Source organism: Canis lupus, chromosome 18 (genome assembly GCF_003254725.2).
Source record: "Canis lupus dingo isolate Sandy chromosome 18, ASM325472v2, whole genome shotgun sequence".
NCBI lineage: Eukaryota > Metazoa > Chordata > Mammalia > Carnivora > Canidae > Canis > Canis lupus.
This window is the reverse complement of record NC_064260.1, coordinates 38,453,256-38,466,385: the sequence shown is the minus strand read 5'-3', so window position 1 is coordinate 38,466,385 and position 13,130 is coordinate 38,453,256. Positions and strand designations below refer to the sequence as shown.

Genomic DNA, 13,130 nt, shown 5'->3' with positions numbered 1-13,130 from the left:
CAAGAGGCTTTGAGGGGTATGTCGATGATACTACAATTAACTATGTTTTTAAGATATTTTATTTATTCATGAGCGACATCCAGAGAGGGGCAGAGACACAGGCAGAGGGAGGAGCAGGCTCCCTGCGGGGACCCCAATGTGGGACTCGATCCCAGGACCCCCGGATCACGACCTGAGCCTAAGGCAGACGCTCAACCGCTCAGCCACCCAGGCGTCACTGTAATAAATTATTTTTAAAGAATTTGAGAAGGTTGACTTAAATATGGGAGGCGGGGTGCATTTCCAAGTCAGGTAATAATTTTCTAGGCTTCTGTTCTCAACGTGGAAAAAAGATCAAGGAGCAGAAGACATTTTCGGCTGCAGTTAATGTTTTGAAGGGGAAGCAGTTTGTGAAAGGACGTAAAAGCAGAAGGAGGACACACGCAAGCAAAAAAAAAAAAGGCAGAGCAGTGTTTATGGCATCTGTCATAAGAAAAATAGAAATATTATATCCCCCCCATGAATTTATTGTTATTAGGATTATATTAATTTTCAAGAAATAGAGAGGACTCACTTCTTGGTTTCTTTCTTTCATTCATTCTTTCTTTTTTAAAAAAGCTTTTATTTATTTATTCATGAGAGACACAGAGAGAGAGAGAGGCAGAGACACAGGCAGAGGGAGAAGCAGGTTCCTCGCAGGGAGCCCGATGCGGAACTCAGTGTCGGATCCTGGAATCACACCCTGAGCCACCCAGAGACCCTTCTTTTCTTTTCTTTTCTTTTCTTTTCTTTCTTTTCTTTTCTTTTCTTTTCTTTCTTTTCTTTTCTTTTCTTTTCTTTTCTCTTTTCTTTTCTTTTCTTTTCTTTTCTTTTCTTTTCTTTCTTTTCTTTTCTTTTCTTTCTTTTCTTTCTTTTCTTCTTTTCTTTTCTTTAAGATTTTTAATTTATTCATTTGAGAGAATGACAGAGAGCACAAGCAGGAGGAGATAGAGAGGGAGAGGGAGAAGCAGACTCCCTGCTGAACAGGGAGCCGGATGTGGGGCTTGATCCCAGGACCTGGAGATCATGACCTGAGCTGAAGGCAGGTGCTTAACCATCTGAGCCACCCAGGTGCTCCCCTTTTCTTTTTTTTTTTTTTTAATTCAACACCATTTAGATAAATCTTGTGATAGTGGAATTTCTAAAGGGGAAGATAAATGGCCATCCTACCAAGGGCTTTAAAAATGACAACATTCGATGGTAATGTGTAGCCACCAGAGGGTAGAAACGAGTAAAAATATTTTGTCTTCCTTTGTATGGATAGCCAGTGCTTTTTGAAGTTGATTTTTTTTTTCCCCCGTTTCTTCTCCTTGGCATTTATGGTTTTGGCTATTTTAGGAGTGGAGACAGCACAGCACTCAGCCCTACATGATAATTTTAATATTTCTTTTATTTTTATTTTATTACTTTATTTTTAATATTTCTTTTTTTTTCTTTTTTGAATTCAATATTATTTCCCAACTCTTCCCTAATTTTTTACTATTTTATCGTATCTTTGTATGTTAAGCATGTGATGGATGTTGGAGGGGAGATAAAGTTTGAGAGTTGAAAACTGAGCACTGAATGTAACATTCATTCCGTTTGTTAAAAACAAAACAAAATCAAAGAAGGGACGCCTGGGTGGCTTGGTGGTTCAGGGTCTGTCTTTGGCTCAGGTCATGATTCTGAGGTCCTGGGATGGGGTCCCCATTGGGCTCCCCGCAGGGAGCCTGCTTCTCCCTCTGCCCATGTCTCTGCCTCTCTCTCTCTCTCTCTCTCTGTGTCTCTTACGAATAAATAAATCTTAAAAAAAAAAAAAACAGGAAAGAAAAAAAACCCACCTTGAAATAAAAAAACACCTTATTGGGGATCCTTGGGTGGCTCAGCGGTTTAGTGCTGCCTTCAGCCCAGGGTGTGATTGATCCTGGAGAGCCAGGATCGAGTCCCACATCGGGCTCCTGGCATGGGGCCTGCTTCTCCCTCTGCCTGTGTCTCTGCCTCTCTCTCTCCCCCACCTTATATCTCTAAACATATCCTTAATCTGTTGACTTCTCTCTATTTTTACTGCTACTACTGTAGTTAACTCCATATTACTGCAACTTGACCTTCAAACTAATTTCCTTGCTTTCACCCTTGCGCCCTCTTTTATCCATTTGTCATCTAAGATCTTTTCAAAATCTGAGTTAGATCATGTCACTCTGCTGTTGAAAACACTCACAGACTTCCTTCTACCTGAGAATAGTTTAATCAAATCTCTAACCTGTGGAATTCTTCATATTTCTACCATTCCCTCCCTCATTTTGATACTGTGCTGGATCCCACAAGTTTCAGCCTCACACTTGGGGGCTTTGGCATTAGTAGTTACCATTGCTCCTATATTCCTATGTTGGCTGCTTCTTCCCATTCATATTTCAACTTAAATGCCAAAGTCTCTGGAGAGTTTGTCCTTGACATCCAATATAGCACAAGCCACAAGTCATTCTCATCAGTCCATTTTAAATCTCTGCTTAGTGTTCCATCTGACATCTTTTTTATTTTTTTAAGATATTATTTATTCATGAGAGACACACAGAGAGAAAGGCAGAGACATAGGCAGAGGGAGAAGCAGGCTCCACGCAGGGGGCCCAACGTGGGACTTGATCCCAGGTCTCCAGGATCACACCCTGGGCTGAAGGTGGCGCCAAACCGCGAGCCACCCAGGCGTCCCTCATTTGACATCTTATTTATTAATCTCTCTCCCTCCACTAGAATGTAAGCTTTCTGAGAGCAGGGAACTTGTCTACTTATTATATTTGACATCTAGAAGAGGACCTGGTTCACTGTAGGTGCTCAAAATAACCCAAGTGGAACCTATCTTTTTACTTTTGGTCACCTGAGTATAAAAAATTTTTCCCCTTACTGAGTGTTAATCTTTGTGATGCTTTATTTGGAGAGAGCTGTTTCAGATAGATTTAAATTTTAACAACTTTTTCACCACTGAGTTTTTTTTTCTTTTTTTTTTTTTTTTTAAGATTTTATTAATTTATTCATGAGAGACACACAGAGAGAGAGAGAGAGGCAGAGGGAGAAGCAGGTTTCTTGTGGGGAGCCTGATGTGAGACTCGATCCCCGGAGCCCAGGATCATGACCTGACCTGAGCCAAAGGCAGACGCTCAACTACTGAGCCACCCAGGTGTTCCCCCACCCTTTTTTAAAGTAGGCTCTACACCCAATGTGGGGCTTGAACTCACGACCCTGAGATTAAGAGTCAAATGCTCTACCAACTGAGCCAGCCAGGTGCTCCCTGAGTTATCTTTTTTGATTTGCATATCACTTTATTTAAAATTCATTAATATAAATGACTTACCCAGGATTACATAACTAGTAAGCCAAGAGACTTCATTCACTCATCCATCTGTTGCTAAATGTGAGACATTAGGCTGAGCTCTGGGGATACACCATGATCTAGAAAGATACCATTCATGTCTTCATGGAGCTTATCTTCTGGTGAGGGAGACAGGAAAGCACATACAAAAGGAAGGCAAAATACTTGCAAGTTTTTAGAGATGATGTGAAAGAAAGAAGACCAATTTATCTCTAGAAGATAATATTCTTAAATGTGGCTCAAAGAATTGATGGATCAACAGACATTTCTTTCTGCTTTTTTTTCCCCCAAACATTTCTTTTTTCTTCTCCTAAAGATTTTATTTATTTATTCATGAGAGAGAGAGAGAGAGAGAGAGAGGCAGAGACACAGGCAGAGGGAGAAGCAGGCTCCATGTCGGGAGCCTGACGCGGGACTCGATCCCGGGACCCCAGGATCACGCCCTAGGCGGAAGGCAGGGGTCAAACCGCTGACCCACCCAGGGATCCCTCCCCAAACATTTCTTGTGCTGGTTGTTTTCCTTTGGCAATTATCTTTGGCTTTCGAACATGCTATGCCTCGAGGACAGGAATATTAGATGGAAAGTAGAGGTAGAAGGTGTGATAAGATAGTAGGAGAAGATTCCTAGATTGTTCATTTCTCTGTTAAATGTATTCATTTCCCAGTCTAGTTTGTTTAAAGCCCATCAAACAAGTGCTGTGATGCCTTTTTGAGAGAAGTCCTTTTTTTGGCCACATAAAACCAATATGAGGGTCTGTGAGCCTGTAGACAGAGTATGAAGAGGTGCATAATGACTGGATCAGCCTGATTAGAAGGGCTCATCATGCTAGGAGGAGTGGAATTCTAGTTTAGATAAGGAAAGGTCAGATTATGGTTAGTAAGTGTGACTTTAATGTATTAAATGAATAAATGTAGCACCTTGAAAGCTAATGAGGAACTTGGCTTTTATCCTGGCCACAACAATGTAAGGTGATAGAAGAAGCTTGGGCTTTGGAGTCAGATCCATGAGGGGTTCACATTTTAGCCAGATGATCTCAGGCAAGTTTCTTCACTTTGTTGAGCCTCGATTTCCTCATTTGTGAAATGGTAGTAGTAATACCTCCATGATGTTATTTTAGAAGTTAGAGATAATGAGCACAAAGTGCCTTTTACATGATAGATGCTCCGCCATTGTTTGTTATTATGGGGCATTGGTGAGCCACTGAAAGTTTGGGGGCAGGGTACATAGAAGTAATAGTAACTCATTCTTAGTGAGTTTCTAGCCAAGTGCTGTACATTGTTTTAAGAACTTCATGTGTATTTTAATTGTCCAAAAAGTTCTGTGAGAGGAATATAGTCATTATCCCCATTTTACCATTAAGGAAACAGAGACCCAGAGAGGTTATATAATTTGTCTAAGGTCACATAGTAATACCTTTACTTAAGTGTCCTTGCAGAGGAGGAAGGTTTGAAGCCAGGCAGACTGACTGCAGAACCTGTGCTCTTAATCATTATTCTAGATTATGAAAACTTTATGAAGATTCATTTTGCAGCATTGTACCGGATAGAATTTAGATTTTTTTGGTGAGAAAGAAAAAGGAAATTTTCAATTTATCATTATCATCTTTGTTTAGTAACCGCTGAATGACCAGAAATTACTAGCCTTTGTCAAGCCTGTAAAAAACAAAAACAAACAAACAAAAAAACCCATCTCTGTCCTTCATGGCATAACAGTGTGAGAAAATAAGGATAATTCTTAACTCAGGAGAAGAACACCTATAATCCTTTACTTGGGTTAAATGTAAAAAAGAGAATTATGAACTGGATCATCTTGAGCTGAAGTGCACAAAGAAACCAAATTTTCCTAACATGAGACTTGTTTTTTCTTACACATGATGTTATCTCTAAATATATATATTGCTTGCTTATTGAATTCCATTTATTTTCCCCCTCAAACCACATTATTTTGATTTGGGATCAAATGTGAAGGCAGTGATTTTCCTCAACACCCCATGGCTTCAGCCTCCTTCTAAAGTATAGACACTAAAAACTGTTAAGTCCAGGTATTTATTTTTTCTCATTGGCTCTAATGCACTTAAACCAAAACAATGAAATCGATAGTTTACCTGAGTTATTCCTACCAACCCAATCAATACATAGAAGTCCTATTTCTAGGATTTTTCTCTCCTTTTCTTCCTATCTTCTTTTGGGAAAATGCTTTGGGGTTGAAAGCAACACACCATAGAGCAGGCAAATAAAATCACCTCTTCTCTTATTTCCCTACCGGGAAAGGAGGGGAGAGAGAGAGCAAGAACCCCACCATCAAAGAGAACTGAAGCTTAGGCGTGCCATCCTAAAAATCCCTTGTTCTTTTGCCCCCCCCCCCCCAGAGCTCTGCAGCAATTCCTCCGAGATTGTGTAGTCTCCACTTTAAATATAAATATATATATAAAACTTCCCCCTGTCTCTTTCTCTCCTCCTCTCTCCTTTTTTATTTTTTTTAATTTCCTATAATAAAGTTTCCTATTGGATAAAATCAGCTCCCTGATTTATGCCTGGTTCCTATTGGAAGTTCTCAGGGGCTGACATCACTTAGGAAAGCGAGGGGGTAGGGCTGCTAGATCAGTTTGTCACCACCCAGGCTCCCTAGCCTTTGGCTGGGTGCAACTTCCATTTTAGGTGTTGGATCTGAGAGAAAAAAAAAAAAAAGAGAGAGAGAGAGAGAGAGAGAGAGAGAGAGAGAGATACTGAGAGAGAGGGAGAGAGAGAGAAAGAAGAGCAGGAAAGATCCTGAAAGGAGGAAGAGGTGGCGAAAAATCAAGTACCTTGCTGGATTTGTCTTTCTCAGCACATTGACGAAGCCTTGGGTTTCTTTCTTAAAGGACTGATTTTTAGAAGTCCACATTTGAGGTGTGTGCCTTTTTAAAAAAAAATGTGGTACAGACGGGTAAAGGAGGAGAAGCCAAGTCGAATTTTTGCCTTACGGTAACCAGAGGGAAGTTAAAAACGAGAAAATCTGCTCTGCTGACGGGTGACTTTTAAGCAATTATTTTTTCTTTCTACTTACTTTGGGGAATTTGGGTATTTTATTATCTTAAAAAGTATTCAAGACCCAGTAACAAACTTCTAGGTCTCTCTAACATAGGGAGATGAATAGATTCAAAGGGGTGAGAGCAAATTTACATTTACATGTAAATTTACATTTTGGTGTGTTCTCTGATTTTATATTTTTTCTGGTGTTAAGCTAACAAACTTCTATTTTCAGAGCCCGAACCAAAAGTTCGTTTTTGTGGCATGTTGCGTGTGGGTTGGGAAAGGAATTTGTCCGGGTCAGAAGATGGTTATACAGATGGCTCTTCATATGCTTAAAACTTTTTTTTAACCCCCCGTTATCATTAGATTTGTGGAAGTGGAAAGTTGCAGTGAGCTGTGCAGCTTTAAATGGTGTTTTTTTCCCCCTCAGAGAGTTTGAACGGCCCAGATCAGTTTCAGCCCTGCTGTTCCTGGGTGGATCCCTCTTTTACTTTTCCAGGTGCGGTGGGTGGGAGCCTCCTTCTGCTAGAGGTAGCCTCCCTGCTTCGCTTTATAAAAGAAAACGAATGGATCCATGTTAACCAAACAGCTATTCCTTCCTTCCTAAGACTACCTATGACGGCAGAGATTTGTGGAGGTGTTGTAGGTTTAGTTTGCAAGTACCGTAACGTTTGGTTTCTGTGCTTCAAGGGATAAGGAAATTCTAAACATGCTTTTTCAGTTCACCTGAATAAAGTGGCAGCGCACCTGGAAATATTTTCAGCTTTGTGCCCTCTGAAAGGGCCGTGGATTAAATCAGGTGAGGCTAAGAGAAAATACTCAAAGCAAACTTGAGTGTTTAGAATGCATTTGAGAAAGCATAACAGGAATTCTTATTTTTAAACCAACTGAAAGTTGTTTCTTGGAGGTGAGTTTTTTTGTTTGGCTAATTTGCCGTGAAATCAGAAATCTGTAAGAGCTGAAGGCCCATGCCTGCTTTCACATATTTAATCTTAAGATTTGTTCTGATTTTGTTTTTGCAAAATACATTCTTGCAAAAGTACTGTTTGTAGATAATTATATAGCCAACTCATCAGTATCTGAAAACTGAGTGTTCCCTTCTTTCTCTCTTTAAAAAATGTGCTGAAATTTGGTCTGAAAATTATAGTTGGAATAGATATTGCCCTGATTGTAACAAGATGGGCCTTAATAGATAAGCTGCTCTTTAGCTTGAAACTGGTATGTATCTTTAATAATCCTCTGGTTTTATGCCCCCCCCGCCCCGCCCCGCTTTTAGACCACAACACTTCCTTGAATTTCTTTTCCAGAATGAGAGTATTTCTTGAAAGATGATTTCATCCTTGTGAGGTTGTGGCTTCAGAGGAAACAACTTTGTTCCTACTTTGTTCCTTCTTTTAATATAATCTATGTGAGGGCTACAGTAAAATTTTGATGTCTGGATCTCATAATTATAGCAAGTGCAGTTAAAAAGAAAAGACACAATGTGTACAATCTGTCGGGTTGTAGCTCTCATTTAATATTTTCCAAATTTTCTTTCCAACATTTTCTCTGCCTTGACTCCATCCTAGGGGAGGTTTCTTGGTGGATCTTTGAAGGGTTGGTCATGTTGCTGCCAGAGTGTCGGTTTCCTACTCAACCTTTAGGGGGAGGGATGAGGGAATCCGAAGAAGGAGTACAAAGGCAGTTTGAAAATAGGTTCTGGATGACTGAGTGATGGTGATTTGGGTCCAGCTTTAAATACTGGGCTTTGTGTAGCTGCAGTGAGCATCCTAGTAACTAGCGTCCAGGACTATTTCCACGACTGAGGCTTTGTTTTGACTGGTGTGTACTATAGAGCCTTTTGGTTGATAAGATGGAAGATCTGTCTTTTACCTCACCTCTACTAGTTCTTTCAGGAAATATAAGGGGTGCAAATAAGTAAATCTTTTTTGTTTTGTTTTGCTCCTCATTTTGGTTTTGGGGTAAACAATGACAAGTATGAGTTGTACAGATTTTTCTTTTTTTGTTTGACTCCTATATTCTGTTGGTTTCTTTGTTATATGACTAAGGTACCGTCTGTGTATTCCAGGTGGGTGTCTCTTTTGGGTGGTTAGAGTTCTAGTGCCTTTCTTAGGGTTCCAAATTATGGAGAGTCACAGGGACTAGGTATGTTCTCTCAGTATAAAAATTGAGACTATTGGAGACGTTTTTTTTTTAAAAAAAAAAAACCTCCGAGTAATTGCAATTCAGCCTTAGGTTTATGAGGTAGTTGCTCTCTAGGGATGGGTGAGACAGGATGGATGCAAATAAATTAAGCATAGATCACTATTCAATTGGAATAACAAAATGATTAGCTCTGTATAATTTATTGCTTTCTATTTTAGTACGTGATGGTCCCCTGTTACTTCCAGCCCTCTCTCCCCACCACCCCCTTGTTGTTTTTTTTACTGCATGCTAAGCATTTTGCATGAACTATTTACTTAATTTCCCACAACTGTTTTTTTTTTTTTTTTTTTTTTTTTAAAGGAATGTGAGCCTCAGAGAAGCTGAGGTTTGCTGAAAATCTCACTGCCTGTAAATGGCCAAGGCCAGGATTAAATCCTCGTCTGACTAACTACAAAGTCCATGGACTTAACCACTAATATACTACCGTTCTCCAGAGAGAACAGAAACAAGAACTAGAACTAAAATGAGCACTTGCTAGAGGCAGGAGTGTTTAATTTTGCAGAGGGCCAGTCCCCACTTAGATTTCCAACCCCCTGCATGTTGGGATAATATATGTAAGAAATCCATTTTCCATAAATCCCATAGGGAGCTGAATATGTTAGAATGGATATTATGTGTCTTTAAAACAGGGATCTTCCCATATGCTCATCGCTGCTGTCCTGATATCTTAAGCTTACCGGAAATGCCTCCAACTTTGATTATCAGTGAAATTTCTTCTTCAGACGATTGTCAAGCATGTGGTTTGGAATGATCTTGCCAACTTGCAGGGAGAGGCTTGTAACAGTAGCCCAAATAATATTTATTGCACTGTGTTAAAATTGTCTACTTATTTTTGTCTCTATTTCTAGACTGTGAGCTGTTTAAGTGTAGATGCTATGTTAACTTCTGTGTCCTCTTAGCACTTATCAGTGTCTGGTATATACCTAGGTGTCAGTAAGCCTTGGTTAAATAAGGCACTTGATGGGAATCACTGAGGGACTTTTGTGGGGAAGGCTGAAAGGAAGTTGAGATAGGAAGCAATACAAACTAGATTAATGAAATCACAGTATGATTTAGAAACTTCTGTAGAATGAAGTTTCGACCTTTCTCTCATTTTTAAGTAAGGTTTCTGGAAATAATTGAAGGTTTAAAATTTTACTTAAAAAAATTATATTTTCTGGGCAAACTGTCCAAAGAACAGTATAAAAGGTAAGGGTCCTAATATTTCATAATCTAGGCAACTGTTAACTTCAACCACTCAAACCTTAAGTATAGCCGTTGTCTAGGGGAGAGGCCCTGCTTACCTAGAATTTACTAGGGCAGCAGCAGCGAAGTATTGCTGTCAGACATGTTGGAAATGAATGGTTTTTATACTAGTAAATAAAAACATAAAAAACTTGAGATGGTAGTTTTGAGCATCAGTATTCCAAAGAAATATGTTTGGATATCATTGCTTTTTTTGGTTTGTTTGTTTGTTTTTTTAATCGGTGCTTCTGGCTTGAAACTTCAGGAGATTTTGTTCACCAAGTGTATTGGGAAGTTTATGAATTTAAGAACCCAAATTAATTTTCTTTCTTTCCTTTCTTTAAAGATTTATTTATTCATGAGAGACACAGAGAGAGAGGCAGAGACAAAGGCAGAGGGAGAAGCAGGCTCCTCACAGGGAGCCCAATGCAGGACTTGATCCCGGATTGAGGGAGCCCGATGTGGGACTCGATTCTGGGTCCAGGGAGCCCGATGCGGGACTCGATCCCAAGATCATGCCCTGAGCCAAAGGCAGGTGCTAAACCACTGAGCCACCCAGGCGTCCCCAAGTTAATTTTCATGGTAATTTAGAACCATAGTAACCAGGAACTTGCCTAACGGAATGATGTGTAGGTTATCAGTATGTGATTTCATGTTCTCTTCCATTCCACAAGGATTCAGATGCCACGAAAAGCTGAAATAGGGATCGCTCTGCCTAAGTGCAGCTGTCTGCAAGGTTTCCAGTGGAGAGCATTGATACAGCCTGGCAGAGACCTAGCGAGGAGGGAAGAACTGATATTATGGTTAGCACTAATAAGGGGAAAACAAGGGTATGGATAGATTTGTATTTGGTTATATAGTATAATGTATTTTTGGGAGGAAATGTGCCCCCTTTTCTATTTGGAATTACGTGTTATTTGTTATTAAATATTGAGCATTGACAATGGAGCCCACATTTAGTGTTGTGGCTCAGGGACAGTGTTCCCCCCCACTTTTAGGTCCATTTCCTCTCCAGTGAGTCCTGCAGTCTGACTGAAGTTTTGTGGGCAATTCAGATCAGGCATTTAGTGGGAACATTATAAGGATTGTCTTCTTAAAGCCGCCTTTGCTGGCCAACAGGTAATTTGGTCATTACTTTTATAAAAGATATCCCATTATATGATGATAAAAGAAATTTCAAATTTTTAATTTTGAGAAAAACTTCAAACCTAGAGGAGATTTCCAAGAATAGCACAAGAACTCCTGTGTATCCTTTAGTCACCCAGATATCAGTAGTTAACCTTTTGCTGCAAATGTGCTATTATTCTGATTTTTATTAATATGCTGACTGAAAAGAGAATTTCCAGTCTAAGAATTCCACAGATATGGAGAGGCAGGGTAGCATAGTGGTTAAGAGCATGGATCCCTGGGTTAGTCTACTCAGGTTCAACTCTTGCTCTGCCACCTACTAGCATATAACATTGGGCAAACTGTTTGACCACTCTATGCCTTGGTTTCTATTGGTAAAATGAGGGCAGTATTTATCCATCTCATAGAACTGTTGTGATGCTTAAGTGATTTAATATATGTAAAATTTACAGAATGGTGCTTATGATAATGCCTTGTAAATTTTTGCTGTTAGGATGGATGCTTTAAATAAGTTCAAATATCATTTGTCTGTTGGACTAAATGCCCTTTTAAGTTCTCTTAAAACCTTATTTTCTGTGATACAGATGTTTATATTAGGGAATAAATGGGCTTCCTGGATGAGTAATCTAACTTTTTTTTTTAATTTTTTAATTTTTATTTTTAAAAATGTATTTATTAGAGAGAGAGAGTGTGTGTGGCAGGGAGGCGCAGAGGGAGAGGGTGTCTTAAAAAGACTTCTCATTGAGCAGGAAGCCCAGTGTGGGGCTCCATCTCAGGACCCTCAGATCACAACCTGAGCTGAAACCAAGAGTTGGATGCTTAACTGGCAGCACCTACCTAGGTGCCCCTAAAATTTTATTTCATTTTATATTTTTTAAAGATTTTATTTATTCATGGGAGAGAGAGAGGCAGAGACCTAGGCAGAGGGAGAAGCAGGCTCCCCTGAGGGAGCCTGATATGGGACTCCATCCCTGAACTCCAGAATCACGCCTTGAGCGGAAAGCAGAGCTCAACTGCTAAGCCATCCAGGTGTCCCTAAGATTTTATTTTATTTTTTATTTTTATTTTTTTTCCTAAGATTTTATTTTTAAGTAATCTTTATATCCAAAGTGGGGCTTGAACTGAAAGCCCCGAGATCTTGCATGCTCTACCAACTGAGCCAACCAGATGCCCCAAGCTAACTTTTTTTTTAATGGGGGAAAAAAGTGTCTAAGCATAGGCAAGTTTGGGGAGTTATTTGGGCAGAGCTGTCCAAAATATAGGGATGGATAACTTTTTTTTTTTTAATTTTTAAAGATTTTAGTTTATTTGACAGAGTGCATGTGTACAAGCAGGGGCAGTGGCAAATGGAGAGGGAGAAGCAGGCTCTCTGCTGAGCAGGGGACAGCTTTGGGACCTGGATCCTAGGACCCCAGGATCATGACCTGAACTGAAGGCAGATGCTTAACCAACTGAGTCACCCAGGCGCCCCGATGGATAACTTTTAATAAAGTACAGTGAGGCATCAGTGGGGGAAGAGAAACAGGTGGCAAAACTTGAATATCTTACAGTAATTTCTTCAGAGACTTGGAGACTTTAGAGAAAAAGCCACTGAAAAGGTTTCTCTCATGTTTTCTATCTACAAGAGACAGAGCTGTAGCATCCAAGGGTAAACTTTATTTAATTTTGCAGAGAATGGACTGGGAAAGCTTTGTTTGGCCTTATTGTTTTTGACTTTGGACCAGATTCTTTACCTTGAAGTGTTGTCCAACCAGGATTTTGTAGGATAATATTCAGCTATGAATGGTTGTACAGGAAACTACATAGAAATGAAGGCAGGCTTTTACTATCCCTTTTCTTGAAATAAACTTCCCTCTTTTATGTTCAGGAAACACCATTCTCTATTTTCAACCCAATGGACATTTGTAAAACTGGGGCGTGTAGAAATTTTGCTTCCTATGAGAAGTGTGCTTCTAAGAAAGAGATTTGCTCTTGTATGTGGAAAAGGCAAACTGTGGCCTGGGGAAATGTGTATGTGTTAGATGCAGCCTTGCCTGGAAACTTCAAGGTTTCTGTTAGCTGAAGGTTTTCCTTCTCGTCATACCGACCCATGAAACTGGTGTTCTGAATAGTATTTAAACTAATTTCTGTTTGGCACTCCGTAGCCTTCCAACACAACTCCCCACCCAGCTCTTTACGTTTTTTTTTTTTTTTAAACCCG

The 13,130-nt window shown here is 39.8% G+C and overlaps 1 protein-coding gene across 19 annotated transcripts in view; it reads left to right on the top strand.

The window, feature by feature from the left end:
* The window catches only part of CTNND1 (catenin delta 1), a 53,913-nt gene that overhangs the window by 240 nt on the left and 40,543 nt on the right, over positions 1 to 13,130 (top strand). For 10 of the 19 annotated variants that reach the window (XR_007403678.1, XM_035701825.2, XM_025452261.3 and 7 more), the window contains exon 1: positions 5,952 to 6,250. The exons of 2 other annotated variants lie outside the window; for them this stretch is intronic. The gene's annotated coding sequence lies outside the window, so the exon portion shown is untranslated. Of the gene's footprint in view, positions 1 to 5,950; positions 6,251 to 7,094; positions 7,173 to 13,130 lie in introns of those variants that run through there. 7 more of the 19 variants (XR_007403679.1, XM_025452266.3, XM_035701826.2 and 4 more) reach the window with 3 other exon arrangements.